Raw genomic sequence first — 14,014 nt, forward strand, 5'->3', positions numbered from 1 at the left:
ATTACAACCAATCAGTGACTTTATTATGCAAGAGAACTCTATGAAGAATATTTTGCGGTTGAGCCTCCTCCAAGGATCAACACAACTACAAAACTTTTCACATTACAAGAGGTGGAGGGAGGAATTAAAAAGTTGAAAACAAGGAAGGCAAAGGACTTGGTTCAACTTCATGAAAAATATCTAAAGTGGGGAATGGATATTCTCGCAAAACACATCATGGAGGTATTCAACAACATCATTCAGCAATGATTCCCAAGAGATTGGACAACTAGTCTAGCGATACCGTTTTTAAAAGTGGAGACATTAATAATCCTTCCAACTATAGAACCATCATGATCAATCCTCTGTTTGTAAAGATTTTCAGTGGTATAGTTGAAAAGAGAATCACTAAGTGGGAAAAGTAAAAGAAAAGGGGGAAAAGGGAAAATGGGTTTTAGGCTGAAGCATTCTACAGTAGATCATGGTATCACACTGAGACACATTATTGAAAAGGTTTGGGGGGATAAAGAATAAGTATTTTTTTAGCTTTGTTGACATCAAAAAGGCATTTCACATGGTCCCTAGAGATAAGTTATGGCGTAGAATGGAGGAACTTGAAGTTCCTTTGCAATATGGAACTGTTGTCCATAGGCTTTATGAAGAGGTGAAAGTTAAAATTAGAACTTCAGTAGGCATTTCAGAAAGTTTTAGGAGTGACACGGGAGTAAAGCAAGGTTTCCTTTTATCCTCTACCCTTTTTTGTTTATATATTGACAAATTGGAAGATTGGCTAAATCTGCAAGGTGGGGATGGTATTCGGTTGGGGGAGTTTGTGATAAAGCTTCTTTTATATGCTGATAATATTGTATTGATTGCTAAATCCACCCATGTATTACAGATGCACCTATATGGCCTTGAGCATTTTTGTAAAGCAGCGGGGATGCAAGTCAATACCAGTAAGACCAAAAAAATGAATTTCTCTAATAGAAGGAAGCAAAGCCAACATACATTCTTCTTTGAAGGAAACACTCTTGAAGAAGTAAATGAATGCAAGTACGTCGGGATCAATTTCAACAACAAGCTTAATTGGGGAGACTGCAGAAAGAAGAGAATTTTAGGAGGTTGGAAAGCATTATATGCACTTCAAAAAAAATGTAGAGAGGCAGAGTTATGGAATTGGAAAATGATTAAAGTGCTTTTTGGACTCATAGTTTTTCCAGTGATATTATATGGATGTGAGTTGTGGGCTAACAACATCCATGCTCCAAAATGGAAACAAATTGAGAAAATCCAAAAACGCTTGATCATGAGCAAGTTCAAAATAAAACGTTTAGTTCCTTATGAGATAATATTGAGTGAAAAAGGAGCAGCTTCCATCAAAGAAATTTCTATGGTGTGTCTTATAAGGTATCTAAAAAGAATTGAGCAAATGGGAGTAGATAAATGGCCGAAATTTTTCTTCAATGAAGGCATGAGTGGAAGAAAGAAATCATGTATGAGACAAAACAACAAATGGATGCAAAAATGGAGTAGTTACCTCAATGCATATCCCACAAATAGAAAGGAGTTAAAGAATTTTGTTATCGAGAAGTTTCGTAAGCGTATATGGGGAAAGTAGTTGGGTAGAAAGAAGAAGTACTATGTTCAGGAATTCAACCCCACTTTTGATCTCCAACAAAAAGAGTACGTTGGAGTCAACATTACGTGGAGAGAAAGATTCATATTTCGCAATTAAGAACTAACTCACATAAAATTCAGTGTGAAACGGGACAGTGGAAGAGACCTAAAGAAGCTTGGGAAGAACGGGTGTGTACTTTTTGCACTTCTGGGGCAGTGGAATCAGAAAAGCATTTCATTTTAGAATGTGATGCTTTCAGAGACATCAGGAACAATTATGGCACTATGTTAGCCTCAATTTCTTGGCATTGTCTTTTGAGTGAGGGGTATGTTAGAAGGTTGGGTCAGCTCATCATTAATTTGAATAAGAAAATGATTGAATTGCAAAGGGAAAAAAACAACGAAACTGGTATTCCTATAAACTAATTTTAGTTGGATGGACGTTAAAATATCATTCATTCATTCATTTATATCAATAAATAGTTGATATACAACATATATCAATCACATGTATAACTACATTAATAAATGTAGTTAATATATCCTAATAAAAATTATAATAAAAATTTAATATTTTATTAATATTAATATTACTGTTATATATATTAATATTATGTTAATAGGTAAATATTATATTAATAATATATCAAATATTAATAAAGATTAAACCTCAATAAACAATTATGCTGGTAATTAATATATTAATTAACATTTTGATTGATTAAATTATATTTATATTTAATTATTATTATTACTAATTAATAATTAACATCTAATAATAATTTCACCATGTTATTGTTGATTTCAAAAAATAATAATATAATCATAATTATTTCTTATATATTTATATAGTTACCATATTCATTTATTTTGATTATTTTTTTATATTTAATTATAAATAATTTGAAAGTAAACCCTCGATACTATTTTAACATTTTATTATTAATATATATATATATTTTTTTTTAAATTTCATTTCCTTTTAAAAAACAATTACATTATTTAAATGGATAAATCACAATCAATATACTATCAATATTACCATTATTCTTTTAAAAATTTACATTGCAAGTTTCCCATGTAATATCGATATTCCTTTAGAAGGTGATTGTAAATATGAATCTCTTAAATTAATGATTAATCTCACAATCTCTGAAGTGATCTGGTCAAAGATTAATGATATAAACCATTTTTCGCATATACGCACGCCTCAGATAAAATTAACTTTCTACAATGGAATCATGGTTCGCAAATAAGTTTGGGAAGCTATAATAGTTTTGTCATACAACCTCTCTTATTCAATCAGATCTCTATATTATAAAAGCAATGTGGAAATTCCCAATCAGATTCTGAATTTTTTTAATTTTTAACCCTTTTTTTTTAAGTAATTACATTATTTAGATACAGTAAATCACAATCAATATACTATAAATATTCTTTTAAAAATTTACATTGCAGGTTTCCCATATAATATCAATATTCCTTTAAAAGGTGATTGTAAATATGAATCCCTTAAATTAATAATCTCATAATCTCTTAAGTGATTTGGTGAAAGATTAATAATATAAAACAATAAAACGAACTTTCTACAATGGAATCATGGTTGGCAAATAAGTTTTTAAAGCTATAATACTTTTCTCATACAAGCCTCTTTTATTCAATGAGATCTCCATAATATAAAAGCAATGTGGAAATCCCCTAATGATTCTGAGCATTATAAACCCCAATGGAGTACGTTATGGACGATTTTTCATAGAAACCTGTGTGTCTTTGGGAGTTTTACGAGCTTGACACAATTATTCAAAAAAATAGAGTTATTCTAAACTTTGAATTATAGTTTTAGGTATATATAGTAAACATTAAATACCATATAATATTTTAATGATTAGTTTATTATCATTTAATCAAATAAAAACAATATAATAATAAAATTAATCATTATTATTAATATATAATTTTACTTTTTAAATAAATACTTGAAATTATGAAGTTTACACATAAAAGAAAGAAATACAATTTATATTTTTCTCTAAAATTTTGTAATACAATTCTTGGGATTGTATATTTTAATTATTTAAAACATTTTTTTACTATATTTAACATTTTATTTCTATATATTACAAATGTATTTCTGATCTTTCTTCTCTACATAAGAGATTCCACTAGATATTTTTATAGCCCTAGAAATTATAAATGATGTCAGGAAATACAAGGCTTAGATCCTTTTGTGTCCACATTATTCTTGTAGGATATTCAAGATATCTCGTTCTATTGATAGTATAATATTTATGAAATGTCTTGGTTCTATTGCTTCCCTCATTTCATATCAGACTGATATCATGAAAACTTTTCCTTAATGCTTTGTCTGCAAGATCAAAATACATCATTGAATTCTTATACACCATATCATGTATCCAAGTGCTGGACTTAGGGTAAATCTTTCTTTTTGGTACAAGGTGTTGTAAGTCCTAATGAGGTTGTAGATTTGCATCCATAGATTTGGTGTTTCTTAATTGCCATGTGGGTTTCCATTTTTCAGCATAGATTGGTCATGAGGTGTTTCCTGGGGTATTTCTAAGTTCTTCTTACTATGTTTTAGGGTCCCATTCAATGAAAATAACGATTTGATGATTTTCTTTTTTCAGATACTTCCGACTCAAAAAATGTGGTAGACAATTTCTTTCTCCCTTTATATGCTTGACATCAAAATCAAAATTTGCAAACAAAGCTTGCCATTTGACAAACTTGGATTCTCCATGCTTTTTGATGTCTTTTGTTAACACTTTCTTTAAAGCAGAAGCATCAGTCCTGAGAAGAAATCTTTTATGTATGAGGTTGATGTCAAATTTGTTTATATAATTCCATGCAACTTTTACCTCGTTTTCAATTGTAGAATAGTTGTGTTTGCTTGGTTCCATGTGCTTCAAGCAAATTGTATAATTTGTTCTTCTCCTTCTTTAGTTTGCTTGAGAATACCTCCCGATCTAATGTTGTTGGCGTCACTTTCTACAATTTTTGGAAAATCCTCATATGCAAGGTAGAGAATAGGTAAGGTTTTTACCTTAGATTTTATTTTTCTGATGGTATTAGTATGTTCTAAAGTCCAGGGCACTCGATATTTTTTCAGTCTTTGATTTAACACTTTTCTGTCATGGGCACATCCTCCATAGAAATTGCTGACGTAGTTCAAACAGCCTAGGAATCTCTACAATTGTTTTTTAATCTATGATCATATCTGGAAATTTATCAGCAAATTCAAGTGCATTCATTTGTAATGTGATTTGGCCATCCTAAATAGTATGTCTCAGGAATTTTATCTTTATTTGAAACAATTTCATTTTCTTTTTGCTTAGTACAAGCCCACTTCTCTGGACTACTTGTGTAAAAATATGTACATGTTTGAAATGTTCTTCTACAGATTTAGAGAATATTAACCATCATCAATATATATAATGAGCTAATCAAATTATGGATTGAAAACCTGGTCCATGACCTTTTGAAATTTGGATGGTATATGTTTTAGCCCAAATTGCATTACATTCCACTGATAATGACCAGCAGGAATGCTGAAAGCAATTTTGAATCTATCTTCTTCTTTTACTGCAACCTGCCAAAACCTAGATTTCATATCAAATTTGGAGAAAACTTTAGCTCTTGCTATTTAGCTTATTAGGCTTCCTTTGTGGGGAATAGGATATGTATCATCTCTTAGTACAGAATTTAGAGGTTTGTAATTTATGACTAAGTTGTGAACACCTCTAACCTATTATGAGTGATTATTTACATAGAACCTGTAGAAGTTCTAAGGACTGTTATATTCTCTAATCAATCCTCTTTTTAAGACATCTAAGGTTTCTTTTGGCACAGAGTTCTATGCTCGCTGTTCATAGGTATGGCTCGACTCTTGCATGATTTTCCATCATATTCTTGTTTGAACAACAATGAAACTATGTGTTGCTTTATATGCCATAAAGCATTTGGGTTTCCATAACAACAATCCTTTTCTAATTTCTATCTGAGCTTTGAAATTTTTTGTTGTACCTTTAGGGATTGTAGTTTTTCTTTTATTCTAAGAGAGGACTTGAAGTCTTTTAATTCTCCCAGATTTATTTCTGCCAGATTAACTTCCTGCATAGTCTGAACCATGGTGGATATTCTTGGTCTTGAAATAAAAGGCAATGTGATGGTTTGTAAGAAACCTTTGTTATCAGGGACAAATGTAAAATAACCAGCTTTGCAATCCTATAATTTGGCCAATCCATGTGGTTCAATAGGAGAAAGAAAAATATTTCCTAAAATACAGTGAATTGGAATATTTCCCACTGCAAACTTCATTTTCATACAATATTTTGAAAAGCAAAGAGTTGCAATGGGGACTTCATATTGAAAATACTGTGTACCTACCCCAGTGACTTGCATATATGTGGGTGTCCAATATTTGGCTGGGATCAATTTTTTGTTTAAAACATTTATATCTGCACTCGAATCTATTAATGTTTTGAGAGTGAAGTTTTCTCCTTGTATAGTAACATTTAATAGTACATGGTGCTACTAATACTGAATGGTCATGATCTTCATATTGCCAAACCCTATGCCACTATTTTGCATATCTTCAAAAATCTTGACATTAGGATTTTCTCCTAGTTCTTGACATTTTCCCTTTTCTATCTGAGATACTTTTATCTCAGCTCAACTATTTCCTTTTCTAAATGATGAATCTCATGATTGACTTCTCCTAGAGTCAAATAACTTGGTTTTGTAAGCTGTTGGTTTCTTTGAAAACATTTTTTGTTTTTCTCATAAGAAGTGTCAACAAACATTGCTTTAGAAATATTACCTTTTGAGGTATTACCAAGATCTCTGTATCTAATTTGTAAAAAAGTTTTTAGAAGTTTTTCTTTCATTTCTCCTTCTGCAAGCATCTTGATGCCTGCCAGAAATTTTGTTTCATCATCATCAATAGTGTGTGCCATACACACTTTCTCTTTGGCTGGTGCATTTTCTATTTCTATTTCTGAACTAAATTCTAAGTTTGTCTCAAAAGGGCTACAGTTGCACTCATCAGTATCTATGCAATTGCACTATTAGACATTCACCTGTTCTTCACTATGTCTAGACACAGATAAACTTGAAAAAGATGATTCTGATGAACTGCGACAATTTTTCTTCCTCAGCTGTACTTCTTCCTTAAAGTGGGTTCTAGGTCCTCTAGAGGCATATTCTTGCGTCTTTTTAACACTATTTTTCCTTGACTCTCTTCCTTGAGGAAATTTGTTTGCAGTATGTCCAGTTTGTCCACGTAACCAACATGTAATCATTTTTTTTTCTTTGAGACTTAAGATGGATATCTTCGGTCTCATAGTAGTGTGTTCTGGGCACTATTTTATATGATCATTTCTTGTGACTATTTGACTTATGATGATGACTTTTAGTGAAGCATTTATGACCTTTCTTCTGGGCTGTTTTGTGTTTTCTTCTCTGCACAATTGGATCATAAATAATCAATCCATATTTACTAAAGATGGATTTCCTGCCAGGTAGTCTGGACATCTTTTATAAGGACTTATTGAATTTCATGCTAGTGCAAATCCTACCCAAGGCTTTTGTTATGTTGCAATATATCTCTCTCCATGTTGCAATATACATTTGATGGTCCAGTAATGTGACATATTGTACCAGTGATTCCTGCATGTGTGTGAGATATTTCAGACCTCATGAGGGTGTGGTCATTTAGGTAGCCCCCCACATGTCCGGATCTATTGCTATTATGCTACAACCTCAGATGCAGTTCCACAGATTTGATGGGTTCGGTTCTTACCGATCGCAGTGTTCATAGCATGCACATCTCCTTCAGATGATCCTTTCAGTTTTACAGAGCCCTTCCCTGTTCAACATGGGTTCTTCGGTTGTTTTACCCTCCCTCCCACCTATTTTTTGAGGGAAGGGCCATTATATCTCATGTACTTAGATATTATTTTATTCAATCCTGGCTCATGTTTTTCCAAGTGCACTATGTATATGGGACACATTGTATTATTTTTTGGCTTTGTTATTCCAGCACGTCATGTACCATTCAACATGTACTTGATTGCTTAATTTTATGTTTCTGGGCGCACCATTATTTTTGTACTAAGTTATCTCGACGGGTATACGTTTGCCTCCCCTGCCTCATTGAGGTCTAGTACCACAACATAAAAGGATACTTGCATTAGTCTCACCCCCTCTGCCCCTATCCTCTTTCACTTCAACTTTATTTTTTCTCTCTCTCTCTCTCTCTCTGACTCCCCTGTGTTGTCTAGTGATTGTGTCTTTACAACGTACTTCAGTCATATGTTTTTCTCCTAAAACTCGTACATTGGGGGAAATCTATTATCATCAAAAGATTGATCATTTAGCCTAATTTACTAGATGGATCGAAGTACACCATATAAAGCCAATTTTACCATAGTAAAATTTCTTTTATTGCAAGAAATTACTTAATAAACGACCTTTATTAAGTAAGTTATAGTTAAGGCCATGAATAACAATTAAATAAATCTCTATTTATTTTATTTTCTTCTAGGAATAATTAATTAAACCATTGTTCAATTATTATTCCTTGTCATATTCGACCCAATCATGATAAATAAATAGATAAATCATTAATTATCTTATTTTTCTCTAAGAATAATTAATTAATCACTAATTAATTATTATTCTTTGTCAAATTTGACTAAATCCCTTAGGAGTAATTAAATAAATCATTATTTGTTTATTATTCCTCAAACCAATTGCTTGAGATGATAAATAGATCATTTATTTATTTATCATTTCTAAATAAAAGTTTAAATACTTTCTACCTCCTAACCAGATCTAATAAAATATTCCAAGTGGTTATTCCAAGGATGGGGTTAATAATATTTTATTATTGTCATTATTCTAGGATAACTCAATATTTTGTTATAAATAGAAGGGTTTTCCAGTCATTATTCACTTTTCCTTATTTTCATTGTTGCACTCAATGTTGTAACTCTGATTATTTTCATTATTGCACACCATATTTTTGTTGGGTTTACACATTATAGTGGAGAGAGACTCTACAAAAGCTGAAGACATTTAAGGATAGCCAAGAACCCATCCCATAGAGGGAGACTGGTAACATTTATTTGTTCCCTTCACAGGTGTTATAATAAAAACTATTCTTTGTATATATGGTTTCCATTGGATGATTGGAGTTATTACTATTTATTTTTGTTGTTTAACTATGATTGTGGCATAGATCAGAGTTTTGATAGGTTTTGTTTCTATCAGTTGTTGCAGATCTACAATGTTTAGTAGCAATTTATATTGTTGAGATTGTTTGTCATCCACAATCTTAAGTGGGTTATTTTCGTACATCTTTGAGAAGAAAACACTACAAAAATTGGACTTGCTTGGTGATGAGGTTTGCTTGAAGACTTATAGCTTGATGTAGGTTTTGCTTCAATCTTCTCTTCTTTGTACGTGCCTTTATGTAAGGCTCTTCTTCTAGCTTTGTAGACCTACATGATGAATGATGGATTGTATAGCCCTCTCGACCTTGAAGTGATGGAGACTTCTAGGCTTGATGCTTCAACTTTGTAGATGATTCCCCTTGATGAGTGTTCATGAGTTTTCCTATCCTTGACATGTCACCTTGATGCAGGAGCATCCAGCACTCCTAGTCAAAGGAGGAATCCAAAGAAAAAAAGGAGGAGGACGTGGACCATGGAGCTGAACAAGGGGATTTTCTATTTAAAACAGAGTTTAATTGATGGAAGCGATAAGTTTCTAGAAGACTTTATCTGCCATATATGTATGCATGTAATGAGATTTAGGGCTTTAGTTTAGTGATTCAAGGAAAGGATGTGATCAAATCCTTCATAGTGATCTGATCCAATGTTTCCATATAAATATATGTGATGAAACTGCGCATTCAATATAGGAGGCAGAGTGATATAGAATAGAAATCGTGTAATAGAGAGTGACCACAATGTAGTCAAGAGAAGAACCCGTGCTAAGGCTGAAATGCCTTGGAATTGTAACCATGCTATGTATAATAAATATGTGTTTTGTGGGTTTCCTGCATGTCTGTGTAGTATGTTCCCTTTCAATTCTGTTATATATATATATATATATATATATATATATATATATATATATATATATATATATATATATATATATATATATATAACTGTTGTGTCGTGTGTTGATGGAGTGTGATAAAGGAAAGCCTGAGAAAGGCGTAAAATCGATCAATTGAAAGATATTAAGTCCAAGAGGAGGTTGGAGAAACGATACACAGGACCCGTTAGATCTATTAGATCAACGACCTTGATCAATTTGCAGAGGAGCAAAGAGCCCATATCGCATCAGCGGAATCATTGAAACGATATCGGAATGGAGGGAAACAATGATGCAATAGTGAATTACAGTTGAACGACAACCGTCGGATCGAATCTAGGATCGACGGTTGCGAACAAATTGCTGATTGCAATCGGGGAAGTTAATGGGACAGTGCAATAGCGCCGATGTGGTGGAATGCTAATACGCCTATGAGCGATATGGAAATATCACCGATATGCATCGATCGAGGATCAGAGGTGTCGGTAGTTGGAGGTCAGTGTCGGAGCAGTGAAAGGAGTTAATACAGAGGGGCGGACTTGCCAAAATGCGGGTGCATAGAATTAAAGTCCATGTATGTATTCCAGAGCGGGGTTTCATGGTTTCCCCCTTGTATTTTGTAATCTGTGTTGTTGAAATGTTAAGGCTTGAACGACAATATGTTAAGCTTCCGATAGTGTAAAAAAGATCTGATAGTTGAATGGTTCATGATTTTGAGGCTTAAGGCCTATACAAATGCTTCCAATAAGGCTTGTGGGCCATAACCCACAGGCCTCAAGATCGATTTTTTTAAGGAAAAGGGATTTTGATTAACCCCCAAAATTCCTCTTTCCATCATTTGGTATCAAAGTAGAAGTTTAGTATTAGATTATATGAATATTTTGCATGCAAAGGAAGATTAAAGAATTTCCTAAGAGAAAGAAGAAGGAGCAGGAGGTACAATGGGTTAAAGTATGAAGAGTTATGGTCTTACTGTTGTGCAGATAACAGTAGCTGAAGTTGAGAAGATTGCAGCAAACCTAGAGCATGGAGTGCTCATATGGTTGCTGAGGAGAGAACCTGAAGGATGCCAAAAGGCTGAGTGAGGAGAGCTTGGTGAGGTATCATGTAGCAAAAGGAGACTGTTACTGTAGAGCCTTGGTTGCAGCTCATAGAAGACCATGAAGGTAGTTCCACTGAAGTAATACTGTGGGTAGAATTGCTAAGGACAAGGAGAAGCATATGACCATGAGGTCATAAATTTTTGTGCCTCAGGAGTCTAATGCAGTAGCATATAGCACTCCTAGTCAAAAGGAGGAATCAAAAGAAAAAAAGAAGGAGGACGTGGACCATGGAGCTGAACAAGGGGACTTTCCTTTTAAAATAGATCTTAATTGATGGAAGCAATAAGTCTCTAGAATACTTTATCTGCCACATATGTATGCATGTAGCAAGCTTTAGGGCTTTAGTTGAGTGATTCAAGGAAAGGATGTGATCGAATCCTTCATAGTGATCCGATCCAATGTTTCCATATAAATATATGTGTGATGAACCTGCACGTTCAATATAGGAGGCAGAGTGATATAGAATAGAAATCATGTAATAGAGAGTGACCACAATGTAGTCAAGAGGAGACCCGTGCTAAGGCTGAAATGCCTTAGAATTGTAACTGTGCTATGTATAATAAATATGTGTTTTATGGGTTTCCTACGTGTCTGTGTAGTATGTTCCCTTTCAATTATGTTATATATATCTATATCTATATCTATATATATATATATATATATATATATATATATCTATATATATATATATATATATATATATATAGATATATATATATCTATATCTATATATATATATCTTTATATATATATATATATATATAATTGTTGTGTCATGTGTTGATGGAGTGTGACAGAGGAAAGCCTGAGAGAGCCATAAAATCCATCAATTGAAAGATATTAAGTCCAAGAGGAGATTGGAGAAATGATACACAAGACCCGTTAGATCTGTTAGATCAACAGCCTTGATCAACTTGCACAGGAGAGGAGAGCCCATACTGCATTGGCGGAATCATTGAAACGATATCGGAACAGAGCGAAACGATGATACGATAGCGAATTGTGATTGAACAACAATCGTCAGATCAGATCCAGGATCAACGGTTGCGAACAAATCGCTGATCGCAATTAGGGAAGTTAATGGGATAGTACAATAGTGCAAATGTGGTGGAACACTGAGTGATATGGCAATATCGCCGATATGCATCGATCGACAATCGGAGGTGTTGGTAGTCGGAGGTTAGCGTCGGAGCAGCGGAAGGAGTTAATATGGAGGGGCGGACCCACCGATAGTTATGAATGCGGGTGCATAGAATTGCAGTCTGGGTATGTATTCCATAGTGGGGTTTCATGGTTTTCCCCATGTATCTTGTAATCTGTGTTGCCGAAGGGTTAAGGGTTGAACGCCAATATGTTAAGCTTTTGATAGTGTAAGAAAGCTCCGATAGTTGAATGGTTCATGATTTTATGGCTTAAGGCCTATATTAATGCTTTCGATAAGGCTTGTAGGCCATAATCCACAAGCCTCAAGATCGATTTTTTTAAGAGAAAGGGATTTTGATTATCCCCCGAAATTCGTCTTTCCATCACACCTTACCTGTGATACCATGTTGAATAATCTAGGGAAAAGTAGTGTAGTGTGATTATTCGTTACTTGATAACAATTTCTAGAGTCTTTTTACCTTTCTTGTTAGCTTATTCTTCTTCTTCTTATTATTAGTGCATATGTGTTTACTTCATCAAACTGCTACTAAAAAAATGAAAACAAGATCACAAGATGTTGGCTCTCTGTCAGGGCGAAAACCTCTCTTCTCTTGAGAGGAAAACCCTTTAGTGAAGTTCTCTTATTGAAGCTTATATTGATCAATTCCAAACCCTAGACCCCTGACTAAGAGATCCTCCAAGCAAAAGTCAAGTCTCCACTCCTTTCTGCACCATATACCCCAACACTTCTTTCGGCACTTTGTTTCTCAAAACTCCGTCCTCCTACTTCTGACACTTCTTCATGTTGCTATGATTCTTGTATTGCGTTAGAACTTCCTTGAATGAGTCTTCTAAACAAATTGTTACTCTTCTATCCCTTGCTTAAGTATATCTTTGACCAACGAGATCCTTCTTGAGTGTATGACTATTTTACTATCTGTTGCCCTAGTTTCACACATGTGTGGAGAGTACCCTTCATGTATTAGGGTATTTATTCCTTGGCTAGAGAGAGGGGCTCCTTCGCTTGTCCTAAGAGACCTTGTGAGTCTAAAGTCAAACCCAAACAACAAAAAACTATGGATTGTTTTTCCCTACTGTCATTCCCACAAATTTCTCTTCCTCTTCCTCACACGTGTGACTATTTCTAGCCCTAGAAATAGTCTTGTACCTTCTTTGTCCCTTCTTCTTTCTTCGTTGCACCTTGTAGATCTTTTACCTCAGCTTCCTTTGTTCCTACTTGTCTTTTATCCCTTGCTGATTTCAGAGCTCAAGTTACATGTTATATTTGGAGTGGACAACCTCTATAAATAGAGGATTTTCCCTCCATTTAGGCTAACTCATAGTACAACTTGATTGTCTGTTTGTAGGCCGACTTAGAGGGTTGTTTGTAGGTTGACTTGGAGTGCATCTTGGTGGCTGATTTGTTGAGAATACTTCTAATAGTTTCCATGGTGGTGTAGCATGCTTGAAGGAGCTTCTTGAAGGTGCCATTGCATAGGAGTAGACTTGACTCTGCTTGGAGGTTTTCCCTTTGACATTAATATATATTTATACATGGTGTAACATGCCCTTAAGGGCTTCAATATTTTCTCTTGACTATTTGACTCACCTATAGAACTTTGACATATGCTAGACCTACTTCAATGAGAAAGAAACTCATTGAAATATATTATAAAAATAATATTCCTTTTCTTGAATAAGTACAAATATCAAAAGTACATTTATGAAGACCAAACTTAGTTACACTTCCTTCAACAAGTCCCAACTCTATTAGAGACACACAACACAACAAGACATGTGTAGCTTCCAGTGGAATAGTCCACACGGATATGGCAGTCACAAACACACAGTGAACAGATAGAAAATATTACACCTAGTGGAATAGTCCACATGAGTGCGAAGGTCGTTATAACAAGTTTACGAGAATGAATATGTCGAGTGTTCGGTGGAATATTCCACATGGGCAAGACATCGTTAACAACTAATACAACACATTTTCGATAGCATATGTACTAGAATAATCGAAATATTTCAACTATCTTAATAGA

The sequence above is a fragment of the Pinus tabuliformis genome, chromosome 9 (genome assembly GCF_031772625.1).
Source record: "Pinus tabuliformis cultivar Carrire ecotype Pingquan chromosome 9, CPIR1, whole genome shotgun sequence".
NCBI classification, from domain to species: Eukaryota; Viridiplantae; Streptophyta; class Pinopsida; order Pinales; family Pinaceae; genus Pinus; species Pinus tabuliformis.